Genomic DNA, 15218 nt, shown 5'->3' with positions numbered 1-15218 from the left:
TAGATCAAGGAGTTTGGCTCTGTCATAAATATAAAGGGAAGGGTAACCACTTTTCTGTATACAGAACTATAAAATCCCTCCTGGCCAGAGGCAAAACCCTTTCACCTATAAATGGTTAAGAAGCTAGGATAACCTCGCTGGCACCTGACCAAAATGACCAATGAGGAGACAAGATACTTTCAAAGCTGAAGGGAGGGGGGAGAAACAAAGGGTTATCTCTGTCTGTGTGATGCTTTTGCCGGGAACAGAACAGGAATGGAGTCTTAGAACTTAGTAAGTAATCTAGCTAGATATACGTTAGATTTCTGTTTTGTTTAAATGGCTGGTAAATAAGTTGTGCTGAATGGGATGTATATTCCTGTTTTTGTGTCTTTTTGTAACTTAAGGTTTTGCCTAGAGGGAATCTCTATGTTTTGAATCTAATTACCCTGTAAGGTATTCACCATCCTGATTACAGAGGTGATTCTTTTACCTTCTCTTTAATTAAAATTCTTCTGTTAAGAACCTGATTGCTCTTTCATTGTTCTTAAGATCCAAGGGTTTGGGTCTGTGTTCACCTATACAAATTGGTGAGGATTTTTATCAAGCCTTCCCCAGGAAAGGGGGTGTAGGGCTTGGGGAGATTTTGGGGGGAAAGATGTTTCCAAGTGGGCTCTTTCCCTGTTCTTTGTTTAACACGCTTGGTGGTGGCAGCATAAGGTCCAAGGATAAAAGGTAAAAGTTTGTACCCTGGGAAGTTTTAACCTAAGCTGGTAAGAATAGGCTTAGGGGGTCTTTCATGCAGATCCCCACTTCTGTACCCTAGAGTTCAGATTGGGGAAGGAACCTTGACATGGTGGCAGAGTGATGGGATCATTTTGAGATCAATTTGAGATTTTTTTGGGATCATTTTGAACCAGTAGCACAGATTTTAAAAGGACATTTTTTTTTCCTTTGGGCTGCTTGAAAGCAGGTTTAAGCTGAAAGCAGTTAGAATTTTTTTGTCTCTTCCTGGGGGCCAGAGCAGAGACAAAAGGGATTTGTCTTTTTTGAGCTGGAGTTTTTTCTACCTCAAGGCAGGGTAGTTAACCTCCTGCAGTGAAATTCACAAGTTTTTCACCCCTGAAGAAGTTTGGGGTTTTTTTTTTAGCTAAGAGCAAATAGAGGGCTTTTCTGTCTATTTGCCTGGAGACAAAGGTGTTAGTTTTTTTTTAAAGGATTTTTCTGTAGGCTGACAATCACTATCAGAGAACATAGGTATCAGGTTACAGCACAACAAAATTTTACAAGCCATGTTTTTTTTGTTTTTTTGTTTTCTTTCTAACTCTCGAGTATAAAGTTAGTTAAAAACAGAGAGGCTAAGATGACAGAACCCAAGGCAGAAAAAGCCAAAGAGGCTGCGCACAGGAGAGCTATGGAGGCAAGGGAAAAAGAACTGGAGGAGAAGGAAAAAGAGAGGAAGCATGCACTGGAGATGGAGAAGGCAAAGGCTCAGCAGAATATACCAAGAAACCTGAGCAATCCTTCTCAAGGTACTGCTTCACATGCCAGGAAGTTCCCCACCTACAAGGCAGGCGATGATACCGAGGCCTTCTTAGAAAACTTCAAAAGGGCCTGCCTTCGGTACAGCATCTCTACAGACCACTACATCGTAGAGCTGAGGCCACAGCTCAGTGGACCCTTAGCCAAGGTGGCGGCCGAAATGCCTAAGGAACACATGAACAAGTATGAACTGTTTAAAACCCAGGTGAGAGTCAGAATGGGGTTAACACCCGAGCATTCCCGTCGGCGGTTCAGAGCTCTAAGGTGGACACCAGACGTGTCATTTACCCGACACGCCGACCATATTGTGAAACATTGGGATGCCTGGATATCAGGAGCAAGTGTTAAATCTCCAGAAGATTTGCCCTTCCTAATGCAAATGGAGCAGTTTTTAGAGGGTGTTCCTGAGGAAATAGAAAGATACATACTAGATGGGAAGCCCACAACTGTAATCGAGGCAGGGAAGATTGGAGCCAAATGGGTGGAAGTGGCAGAAAAAAAAAAAACTAGTTGCAGTTGGAGCGGATACCAGAAGGGACAACCTCCAACCTCACCCTACTACCTGGGAAAGTCCAAGGCCCCAAATACACCCCAAGGAACACTCCAGACACCTTATCGTCCTGCCACACCATTCTCCAGCAACCCACCTCGCCCCAGTGACCCGTCAGCTGGATGATGTTTTAAATGTAATGAACTGGGGCATGTAAAGGCCAGATGCCCCAAGAACCCCAACAGATTACAGTTCATTGCACCAGAATTACCCCAGAGGTCCTCAGGCCCAGATGCCTCCCAGATACCCTCAGAGCGGAGGGAAACTGTGAGTGTGGGCGGGAAGAAGGTCACCATGTGGAGGGACTCCAGAGCGCATGTTGGCTATCCATGCTTCCTTAGTGGACGCCAAATTTAATCGACCCAGAGATCCAAGTAACAATTCAACCCTTCAAGTCAAACTCTTTCAATTTGCCTACAGCCAAGTTGCCTGGCCAGTACAAGGGCTGGTCAGGAACGTGGACTTTTGCATTCTATGATGATTATCCCATCCCCATGCTGTTGTGGGAAGATTTGGCCAATCATGTGAAGCTAGCCAAGAGGGTGGGAATGGTCACCAGCAGCCAGGCTAAGCAAGCCATGAGGCCTAGCTCTGTTCTGGAAACTTCTACCAGGACCTGGTTAGAGGTAATGAAACCGGACCCCACACCAACATCAGCAACAGCAATAGTGGATCCAGTCCCAGAGACCCAGACAGAGCCAGTCCCAGAACTGGAACAGGCGGAACAACCAGCACCAGAACCAGTGCCTGCACTGAATCCAGTGCTTGCAACCCCAAAACAAGAGGGTCCCACCGAACCTGCACCAGCAGTAGCAGATAACCCTAGACAAGAGTTCTCAGCTGGAGCCTGAACCTCAACATAGTGCACCAGCAGAGAGCGGTTCACAGTCAACGGAAACAGCCCTATCACCTGCATCACTTCCAGGGGGACCAAGCTTAGGTCCACAATCCAATGAGGAACTGAAGTCTCCAGCATCAAGGGAACAGTTCCAGACCGAACAGGAAACAGATGAAAGCCTCCAGAGAGCTTGGACGGTGGCACGGAGCAGCCCACCACCTCTCAGCTCTTGTAATTGATCCAGGTTTGTTGTAGAAGGAAACTCTTTCTGGTGGACACCAGGAAGACTGGCATCCTCAGAGACAGTTGGTAGTTCCAACTAAATACCGGGCCAAGCTCTTGAGCTTAGCCCACAATCATCCTAGTGGCCATGCTGGAGTGAACAGGACCAAAGACCGGTTGGGGAGGTCATTCCACTGGGAGGGAATGGGCAAGGATGTTTCTACCTATGTCCAGTGTTGTGAGGTAAGCCAAAAAGTGGGAAAACCCCAAGACCAGGTCAAAGCCCCTCTCCAGCCACTCCCCATCATCGAGGTTCCATTTCAGTGAGTAGTTGTGGATATTCTGGGTCCTTTTCTGAAAAAGATACCCAGAGAAAAGCAGTACATACTGACTTTCATGGATATTGCCACTCGATGGCTGGAAGCAGTAGCTCTAAGCAACAGTGGGGCTAAAAGTGTGTGCCAGGCACTAACAGACATTTTTGCCAGGGTAGGTTGGCCCACCAATATCCTCACAGATGCAGGAACTAATTTCCTGGCAGGAACAATGGAAAGCCTTTGGGAAGCTCATGGGGTGAATCACTTGGTTGCCACCCCTTACAAAACAAATGGCCTGCTGCAGAAATTTAATGTGACTTTGGGGGCCATGATACGTAAATTCATAAATGAGCACTCGAATGATTGGGACCTAGTATTGCAGCAGTTGCTCTTTGCCTACAGAGCTGTACCACATCCCAGTTTAGGGTTTCCCCATTTGAACTTGTATATGGCGGTGAGATTAAGGGGCTATTACAGTTGGTGAAGCAGCAATGGGAGGGGTTTACACCTTCTCCAGGAACTGGAGTTTGTAACCAACCTACAAAACAGCCTCCGAACCTCTTTAGCCCTTGCTAAAGAAAACCTACAGGATGCACAAAAAGAGCAAAAAGCCTGGTATGATAAACATACCAGAGAGCGTTCCTTCAAAGTAGGGGAACAGGTCATGGTCTTAAAATGGAAGCGTTGTGGGAAGGGCCATTCACGGTCCAAGAGCACCTGGGAACTGTTAATTTTCTCATAGCATTCCCCACTTCCAATCGAAAGCCTAACGTGTACCATATTAATTCTTTAAAGCCCTTTTATTCCAGAGAATTAAAGGCTTGTCAGTTTACAGCCCAGGGAGGAGATGACGCTGAGTGGCCTGAAGATGTCTACTATGAAGGGAAAAGAGCTGGTGGCATGGAAGAGGTGAACCACTCCATGACCCCTGGGTATATGCAGCGACAGCAGATCAAGGAGCTGTGCACTAGCTACGTGTCGACGTTCTCAGCCACCCCAGGACTGACTGAACGGGCATACCACTCCTTGACATAGGTAATGCTCACCCAATTAAAGCCCAACCTTACCGGGTGTCTCCTCAAGCTAAAACTGCTATAGAACGGGAGATCCAGGATATGTTACAGATGGGGGTAATCTGCCTCTCTGGCAGTGCCTGGGCATCTCCAGTGGTTCTAGTTCCCAAACCAGATGGGGAGATAAGTTTTTGCATGGACTACCATAAGCTAAATGCTGTGACTCGCCCAGACAACTATCCAATGCCACGCACAGATGAATTATTGGAGAAACTGGGACGGGCCCAGTTCATCTCTACCTTGGACTTAACCAGGGGGTACTGGCAGGTAACACTAGATGAATCCGCCAAGGAAAGGTCAGCCTTCACCACACATGTCAGGCTGTATGAATTTAATGTGCTTCCTTTTGGGCTGGAGAATTCACCAGCCACCTTCCAAAGACTTGTAGATGGTCTTCTAGTGGGATTAGAAGAATATGCAGTTGCCTACCTTGACGATGTGGCCATATTTTCGGATTCCTGGGCAGAACACCTGGAACATCTACAAAAAGTCTTTGAGTGCATAAGGGAGGCAGAACTAACTGTTAAGGCTAAGAAGTGTCAAATAGGCCTAAACAGAGTGACTTACCTTGGGTGGGTCAAGGAACTATCAACCCCCTACAGGCCAAAGTGGATGCTATCCAAAAGTGGCCTGTCCCAAAGTCAAAGAAACAGGTCCAATATTTCTAGGCTTGGCTGGATATTACAGGCAAATTGTACCACAATACAGACAAATCACCACCCCACTGACAGACCTAACCAAAAAGAAACAGCCCAATGCTATTCAGTGGACTGAAGAGTGTCAGAGGCCTTTAACCAGCTTAAAGCGACACTCATGTCTGACCCTGTGCTAAGGGCCCCAGACTTTGACAAACCGTTCCTAGTAACCACAGGTGCATCTGAGCGTGGTTTGGGAGCAGTTTTAATGCAGGAAGGACCAGATCAAGAATTCCACCCTGTAGTGTTTCTCAGCAAGAAGCTGTCTGAGAGGGAAAGCAACTGGTCAGTCAGTGAAAAAGAATGTTACGCCATTGTCTACACTCTGGAAGAGCTACGCCTATATGTTTGGGGACAGCGTTTCCACCTGCAAACTGACCATGCTGTGCTACAGTGGCTTCATACTGCCACGGGAAATAACAAAAAAACTTATTCGGTGGAGGTTAGCTCTCCAAGATTTTGATTTCAACATACTACACAACTCAGGAGCTTCTAACTAAGTGGCTGATGCACTCTCCCGTGAAAATTTCCCAGAATCAACCGGTTAAAATCATCCTTGAGATGTGGAAAATATTGTTAATCTTTATACACTGGGTAGTATATTTAGAGATGCATGTGTCTTATTAACTCTGTTTTCTCCTAGAGCTCCAGAAAGAAATCACAGCCAGTGTTTCACCCTATCTGTGATTTGCGGGTCATTCATAAATATAAAGGGAAGGGTAACCACCTTTCTATAAAACTATAGAAACTATAAAACTATAGAACTATAAAATCCCTCCTGGCTAGAGGCAAAACCCTTTCACCTGTAAAGGATTAAGAAGCTAGGATAACCTTGCTGGCACCTGACCAAAATGACCAATGAAGAGACAAGTTACTTTCAAAGCTGGAGGCAGGGTGGGAACAAAGTGTTTGTCTGTCCGTGTGACGCTTTTGCCGGGAACAGAACAGGAATGGAGTCTTAGAACTTAGTAAGTAATCTAGCTAGATATACGTTAGATTTCTGTTTTGTTTAAATGGCTGGTAAATAAGTTGTGCTGAATGGGATGTATATTCCTGTTTTTGTGTCTTTTTGTAACTTAAGGTTTTGCCTAGAGGGAATCTCTATGTTTTGAATCTAATTACCCTGTAAGGTATTCACCATCCTGATTACAGAGGTGACTCTTTTACCTTCTCTTTAATTAAAATTCTTCTGTTAAGAACCTGATTGCTTTTTCATTGTTCTTAAGATCCAAGGGTTTGGGTCTGTGTTCACCTATACAAATTGGTGAGGATTTTTATCAAGCCTTCCCCAGGAAAGGGGGTGTAGGGCTTGGGGAGATTTTGGGGGGAAAGATGTTTCCAAGTGGGCTCTTTCCCTGTTCTTTGTTTAACACGCTTGGTGGTGGCAGCATAGAGTTCAAGGACAAGGCAAAGTTTGTACCTTGAGGAAGTTTTTAACCTAAGCTGGTAAGAATAGACTTAGGGGATCTTTCATGCAGGTCCCCACATCTGTACCCTAGAGTTCAGAGTGGGTCAAGGTTCCTGCAGGCGGCCATGCAAATGTAAACACACTGGCGCTCTGCCAGCGGATTACCCTGAGGGGTCACTTGCGGCCTGCAGGCTGCAGGTTTCCCACCAATGGACTAAGGTGTCTGGGGAAAATCGCAGCTTGGTTACCACAAGCGTGCATGGTCTTCTTCACATTGAGGGAGAGGCGGATTGGGTGAAACCCATACACTAGATTTGACCAGAGAAGGATGGTACAGCTCCGGGGTCCAAGGCTGGTCGTTAGAGAGCTTCCATGTGACTGCAGCTCAGCGTATCCCTAGCTGTGTGAATGCTGGTGAAAGTGTAAACTTGGAGGGCTTTGCAACTTGTCATAGCGGCACAGTGTGAGAAGGAGCCCAGGCTGGTGGGTCAGAGGGAGCAGTGGTACCCCAATTCCAGGTGGCAACCCAGGGGGAACCCATCACAAACCTGATCTATTCTCTGCTTTTCTCTATGGCCCAGTGTCCTTGCATTCCACTGAATCAGGAGAATGAAGGAAGGGAAATTCTTAGCCAGAGAAATAATAATAGTTAGCCCTTGTGTACTGTAGTAGTTTTCATGTGAAGATATGAAAGTGCTTAACAAAAGAGGGTATATATCATAATCCCAACTTTACAATGGGGAAACTGAGGCATGGAGCGGTGAAGTGATTTGCCTAACATCACACAGCAGCTCAGTAACAGAGCAGTGAATATAACTCAGTGCAGATGAGACTGAGTCAACAGTACCATGGAGCAGAGCAGAATGTGCTGAAAATGCAAGGATTTTATTGCTGGGTTACCTCACTGCTTCCTGTAAAATATCTTTGTCACTGCTGAGCTCTGAGAGAGATAAAGAACAACTCCTGCACTCCTCTCACACACTCCCAGCCATGACTCCTGCACCCCTCTCACACACTCCCAGCCATGACTCCTGCACCCCTCTCACCCCCCAGTCCCCTGCCCTCCCTGACTCCTGCACCCCCCCCACATTCCCACCTGCACCCCTCACACCATATGGTAGTCATAACATTTTTCTGACTACCAGAACAAGCCTCCCTTTGTCCCTCCCTCCCTGAAAATATTTAAAATGGATGTTGTCATCTATCAGTTTTCATTTCACTGCATTCTCAGAGTAACACAATATTCATCATAACAAATGGCAATCATCTTCCATATATCTATGGAAGTTATCTCATATGATAATATCAGGATCCTTTAGCTTTCAGTGTTGCTATACAAAGAATACATCGTATGGCTAGCTGAGATGAAACTGCAGCACTCTAGACTTGGGCGTACAACCCTACCTATAACACAATACTTTTCAGTTTAGACCAAATTGCTCTGCATTTGTTTAATAAAGTATGGAATATAGATTTGCCCCCCCATCATAGAATCTCAGGAGGTCATCTAGTCTAACCCCCTGCTCAAAGCAGGGCCAACCCCAATTTTTGGCCCTAAATGGCCCCCTTTGAGAATTGAACTCACAACCCTGGGTTTAGCAGGCCAATGCTCAAACCACTGAGCTATCCCTCCCCCCAAGGAACATTCATCTATCTATCTATCTATCTATCTATCTATCTTCCTTCCTTCCTTCCTTCCTTCCTTCCTTCCTTCCTTCCTTCCTCTCTGTCCTCCCAAATACTGCCTCCTTTTCAGGAGGGAATATCTTTGTGAGACCTTCTGAAAGCTGAGCAGAGGACAACAATTCTAGTTCAGAAAATGAAACCAAAACCTTATATAGGATTTCATTAAAAGGGAATCGTGCCAAAAATTCTATATTTGGATCAAAATGAACATTTGTGTTTGTGTATGTCCTGAAATGTGGGAGACCCAGGTTCAAGTTCCAGCTCTGCCTTATTCAGGGCAAAGTTTTTCAACCCACATTACTCCAAATCAGGCAGAATAGGGAGGTGTACCTTAGTCTCCCATATCTAGTTTAGTGCTCTATCCATCAGGCTGTAAAGTGTGAGGCCTGGTCTACACTACACAGTAAGGTCAACATAAGGCATCTCACATCAACCTTATTATGTGACTGTATATATTATAGACTTGTCCTGCTGATGTAAGTGCCCTACTACACTGACAAAATAACTCCAGGAGAAGAGTAGGACTTATGTCGGTGTAGTTAGGATGATGCAGTGTCTGTACAGACACTGTCTTACTTATATAGGCTGTTGGATGTCCATGATGGAGCCATGAAATTGACAAGAAATCCGGGCAGCTACAGACCTGCTTCCCCCTACTTCCCACTCCAGGTCGCAGTGTGCCTGCCCAGCTCCCAGCTCCCCACTCGGGCAGCTGCCATCCACTCTTGGTGGGGAATGGGGAGGCAAGAAACTTGGGCAGCTCTCCCTCGCTCCCAGCAGGGAACAGGGAGGTGAGAAGCCAGAGGAGCAGCTGGGCTCTCGGCATGGAGCTGTGTGGAACTGAAAGCCCTGGCTCTCAGTGTCCCTCCCCTACCTCGCCTCTCTTCAGTAAGTGAACGCGCTCCTGGTGAGGACGTGCTCCACCGACAGAAGGAGGGTAGTGTAAATGTCAGCCACCGCAGTAATTCCTGTAGTGGCTGTAAGTGGACCTAACATAGGTCGATGTAAGTCTGTAGTGTAGATATATTTTAAGAGACTCTCTCTCAAAAAAACCTTCCAAATGAAAACTTAATCAAAACCAATATATTTCAGCAAAATGTTTTTGCATCAACAAAACAGCATATTTAGATGAAATTTCATTTTGCCGAAAATGTTCTGACCAGCTCTCCTGTGTGTGCCTCCTCTCTATGCGAATGCAAGTATGCACACTCAAGCGCCTATCCTCTAGGGGCCAACAACTGTAGCCCACAGAAGTTTGAAAAACAAATGTGAGGGAGAAGGGGAAGGAAAGGAAAAGTGTGTGGGAAAGGAGTAAAAAAGAAGGGAGAATTATCGTTGCTCTCACAGTTACGAGCTAGTAGGAGAGAAGTAAAAGCTTGATAATGATGATAAAGGGTGTATACTTCAGAAAAGGGCCAACCTCCATTTCCTTGGCTGCATGATGGGAGCATGGCTCCTTATGTAGGAATAAGATACAATGAAAGGTAACAAAATCAACAGAGAATGGAGTTTTGCATGGTGTTATCTTATTAATAGTATACACAATATGCTGAGCCTAAAAGCTCTACTAGACAGTTTCATTGACTCAAATGAAGTTGTGACTGCTTATGCCAGCAGTGAATTTGGCCTGCCCCCCGTACAATTTACAGTACAGCCTCTTGTGCTGCATTGCCACTCACTTTCCTGTGTTCTGGATATCCAGCATAGCCTTCCCACATAAAATTTGCAAATCTTAATAAAGTAAAAGCAGACATATATATAATAAAAGATATGATCTGCAACAGCTCTCCATTCACCAGTAGCTGAAGGCTGAGTCTGTTTTGCATTCATAAGGTATAAAAGGACCATCTGTCCAAAGGAATGAGATGTCATGGTTAAGGGCAAAGTAAAAGTGCTGTCAGCAGTTACTATACATTTTCATTTTATTTCTTTATGTTGTGTGATGTACAGAGTCAGCCTTCGAGGGGTGGATTCCTAAACCATACTAAATGAAGCTCAGAATCTTAAAAATACAATCCCTACCAAAAATTGTTGCCCGCAACACCCCCAAATATTTCTTTCTGGTCCCTGCCCCACCTGAATTGTCTCCTCACAGCATCCTCAGATGCTATGTGATTTTCCCCTCTGTCCTGAATCTTTTCTCTTCATCCAGACATGACCCACTCAAGTAGGCAGCATGGCAGTACAGGCCAGTACTGTGGCACTGAGGACCCTCCTGACTTTGCACCTTGAATCTGGAGGATCCTACCTTGATTTGCAGAGCCCTAAATGGCAATGGGTAAGTGGGAATCAGACAGAATTGTCTTTCCCCCCCCCCCATTCTGTTAATGGAAGGGGATATTGGATTGACCCATGCCTTATGGTCTTTTACATGACTTCAAGGAGCTTTAAAAAACAAGGATTCAAAGGGTATTTGGTGTCTGAGGAGAGCCGTGGTAATTCATTTTGTTAATATGATTTCAGAAATCAGAAGTACTGGAAATTGACTGACAGGTTCTGGTTTTTGTGAATGTTCCAGTCCCAAAGGAGTCACATGCAGGTTCAGGTTTGGGTACAGGTAAGTATCCAAAATTGTAAATGTTTATCTGAACTGGAACCATCCGTGCATTTGAGGTTCAGTATCACTACAACTTAATAAAGTTCAAAGGAAAGGTTTGGGTTTAAAGATTTGAGTTGATGATCAGGCAAGTCATTTTCTTCCAGACCGGTTCAACTATCCGTAGTGTAATATCCACTCACTCCTGATAGTTCTCTGTGTACAGAGCTTAATAGGGAATCATAATAATTCTGTGATGTCAAAAGAATGAATGGGTTTCAGACTCTGAATATAAGCTAAAGCTGCTTGGTTCAGCATTAATTTATGGGCCAACATTTTTTCTTTACTCTCACAATTTGAAAGAAGAAAATATTTAAATTATTCACTTTGAGAATATGAGAGCACAGTTTAATGTCATTTTTATAAACCTATTGTATCCTTATAAAATTTCTGTTTTAAATGTTTAGCTTTGAAGAATTAGTTTCATATGCTTTGGGTTAGGAATTTATGTGATGGTAAAACTTATAATATATATAACTCTATATCTATTTATCCATCTATTCATAATCAACTACACAATGTATTTAATGCATTGGTGTTATGAGCAGCTACCTTGTATTCAGTGTTAGTAAATCCTTCATTGTTCACATTTTCATTTTATTTAGGTCAGAGAGATCACTCAGAATTGACAGATTCCAACCATTTTGGCCAAATTCATCACTGCTGTAATGTCATTAAAGACAATGCAATTACACCATAGTGGAATTTCGAGCCCTGTGTTTATAAGTAACTCAGATGGTGTGACAGGAAATGCTAATTCTTCTTTTATGAACAATAAGAATGAGCATCTATTTCCGAATCTCAGCATTACCTTCTCTGTTTTTTTGGAGATGGTGGGGGGTAATAAAATGGTGAGGGATAGCTCAGTGGTTTGAGCATTGGCCTGCTAAACCCAGGCTTGTGAGTTCAATCCTTGAGGGGACCATTTAGGGACCTGGGGCAAAAATTGGGGATTGGCCCTGCTTTGAGCAGGGGGTTGGACTAGATGACCCCCTGAGGTACCTTCCAACCCTGATATTCTATGATAATAAAAGGCATAATGTTTGCCCTCAGTATCTGGGATAGTATTCAAGACTTAGATTTTTTTGTTACCTCAAAATTGTGTTGGGCATGGTCCATCTTAAAAAGCTACTAGAGAGAATTCTTGCTTCTACTTCTGAAAGGATGGTCCAGCAAATGTGCTTCATATTGCATACTTGATGTGTTGTATATGATACTGAGGGGATCCAAAAAGCCAAGATGCATCTAGCTTTAATATGTATTTCAAATATGCATTGGTCATTTTTCTGCTAGCTCTTTGATTATATCAGAAATTCTAAGGTTTCCTGTTGTTTAGCAAAACTGTTGGGAGTAGCATTATTTTAGTTCTAAACTCACTAGTTTTAGCACTTTCCCTTTCCAAACCAACCCCACATCAATAGTGAAATTTACTTGTCTCTTCAGTGACAAGGAGATGAATCACTTTAGGGCATATTTTCATTTTTGAGAGATGTATCGCTGGAGATTAAGGGCCAGACTCTGATCCTGAAGTCAACTGAGTTATTTCTAACACATAACACTCTCTCTACCTGATTTAATAACCTATTAAAAACTCCATGCACCTGAAATCATATATGTGATGGAAGTTAAACAGACATTAAGGTCACATCAAACAATTATAGCAGTGAGAACAAAACAAAAGAAAGCCACCAAAATCCTGCTGTACCTTTCCTCACCTACTTTTGAAGACAAGCTGGGGTGTGGTGGGTAGGGAGGACTAAGTTAGCAAAAAAAAAATTCTGTGGTTTTACAGTTCAATTTAGGATGGTTTCTTGATTTGTCACAGCTACTGTCTCATGCTAAACAAACATTCAACTGAATTAATTTTAACTTTCCAATTTCTTTATTTTACATTGAAGCTGCAGGTTCAGACAGAGACTTCCCCAGCCAGCTAACCTATTGGAATAATTGGTGTCAATTATATTTATGTGGAGCAAATATGTACAGTACTGTGGGATTTCTCTTTGCAAACCTTTCTGTGTCTCTATAGGGTTTTGGTATCCTGCAAGGATTTTTCTTGTAATTAAGGTTTAAATACCTAATCCCAGAAGATTTGGCACACAGGGAGCTGTCACTCAGCTAATCATATTTTCCTACGTCTCATTGCCATATTCTCTGTGAAAATACATTTTTTCTCTCAATGCTCCAAATCGCGTTAGGCAATTTTTAAGGCAATTTATCCAAGAACAATCTGAATAACAAAACAATTTTCTTTGGAGTCAAAGTCAGTTGTTTTTGTGCATTAAATTATGTTAAATAAAACATCCAGAGATAAAACAGCCAAATATTTTGTATCTGCCTTTCTATTTCTACAGTACTTGACAATATGGTAACTGAACTCCTTCGTCATTTTGTAAGTAAGATATGAGAAGATACTTCCATGGCACTCTGCACTGATCAGCCTCACCTGGAGCATTGTGTCCAGTTCTGGGCACCAAATTTAAGGAAAGATGAGGACAAATCAGAGAAAGTCCAGAGAAGAGCAACAAAAATGATTAAAGGTATAGAAAACATGACCTATGGGGAAGATTGAAAAAAAATGGGTTGGTTTGGACTGGAGAAAAGAAGACAGTTTTCAAGTACATAAAAGGTTATTAGAAGGTATGTTTCTTCAGGTATGTTGGCAACAAGAAGAAAGCCAAGGAATGTGTGGGCCCCTTACTGAATGAGGGAGGCAACCTAGTGACAGAGGATGTGGAAAAAGCTAATGTACTCAATGCTTTTTTTGCCTCTGTTTTCACTAACAAGGTCAGCTCCCAGACTGCTGCGCTGGGCATCACAAAATGCGGAAGAGATGGCCAGCCCTCTGTGGAGATAGAGGCGGTTAGGGACTATTTAGAAAAGCTGGACGTGCACAAGTCCATGGGGCCGGACGAGTTGCATCCGAGAGTGCTGAAGGAATTGGCGGCTGTGATTGCAGAGCCACTGGCCATTATCTTTGAAAACTCGTGGCGAACCGGGGAAGTCCCGGATGACTGGAAAAAGGCTAATGTAGTGCCAATCTTTAAAAAAGGGAAGAAGGAAGATCCTGGGAACTACAGGCCAGTCAGCCTCACCTCAGTCCCTGGAAAAATCATGGAGCAGGTCCTCAAGGAATCAATTCTGAAGCACTTAGAGGAGAGGAAAGTGATCAGGAACAGTCAGCATGGATTCACCAAGGGAAGGTCATGCCTGACTAATCTAATCGCCTTTTACGATGAGATTACTGGTTCTGTGGATGAAGGGAAAGCAGTGGATGTATTGTTTCTTGACTTTAGCAAAGCTTTTGACACGGTCTCCCATAGTATTCTTGTCAGCAAGTTAAGGAAGTATGGGCTGGATGAATGCACTATAAGGTGGGTAGAAAGCTGGCTAGATTGTCGGGCTCAACAGGTAGTGATCAATGGCTCTATGTCTAGTTGGCAGCCGGTATCAAGTGAAGTGCCCCAAGGGTCGGTTCTGGGGCAGGTTTTATTCAATATCATCATAAATGATCTGGAGGATGGTGTGGATTGCACTCTCAGCAAATTTGCGGATGATACTAAACTGGGAGGAGTGGTAGATACGCTGGAGGGGAGGGATAGGATACAGAAGGACCTAGACCAATTGGAAGATTGGGCCAAAAGGAATCTGATGAGGTTCAATAAGGATAAGTGCAGGGTCCTGCACTTAGGACAGAAGAACCCAATGCACAGCTACAGACTAGGGACCGAATGGCTAGGCAGCAGTTCTGCGGAAAAGGACCTAGGGGTGACAGTGGACGAGAAGCTGGATATGAGTCAGCAGTGTGCCCTTGTTGCCAAGAAGGCCAATGGCATTTTGGGATGTATAAGTAGGGGCATAGCGAGCAGATCGAGGGACGTGATCGTTCCCCTCTATTCGACATTGGTGAGGCCTCATCTGGAGTACTGTGTCCAGTTTTGGGCCCCACACTTCACGAAGGATGTGGATAAATTGGAGAGAGTCCAGCGAAGGGCAACAAAAATGATTAGGGGACTGGAACACATGAGTTATGAGGAGAGGCTGAGGGAGCTGGGATTGTTTAGCCTGCAGAAGAGAAGAATGAGGGGGGATTTGATAGCTGCTTTCAACTACCTGAAAGGGGGTTCCAAAGAGGATGGCTCTAGACTGTTCTCAATGGTAGCAGATGACAGAACGAGGAGTAATGGTCTCAAGTTGCAGTGGGGGAGGTTTAGATTGGATATTAGGAAAAACTTTTTCACTAAGAGGGTGGTGAAACACTGGAATGCGTTACCTAGGGAGGTGGTAGAATCTCCTTCCTTAGAGGTTTTTA

The sequence above is a fragment of the Lepidochelys kempii genome, chromosome 2, assembly GCF_965140285.1.
Source record: "Lepidochelys kempii isolate rLepKem1 chromosome 2, rLepKem1.hap1, whole genome shotgun sequence".
NCBI lineage: Eukaryota > Metazoa > Chordata > Testudines > Cheloniidae > Lepidochelys > Lepidochelys kempii.
The sequence above is the reverse complement of the archived record's forward strand: the minus strand, read 5'-3'. Positions refer to the sequence as shown.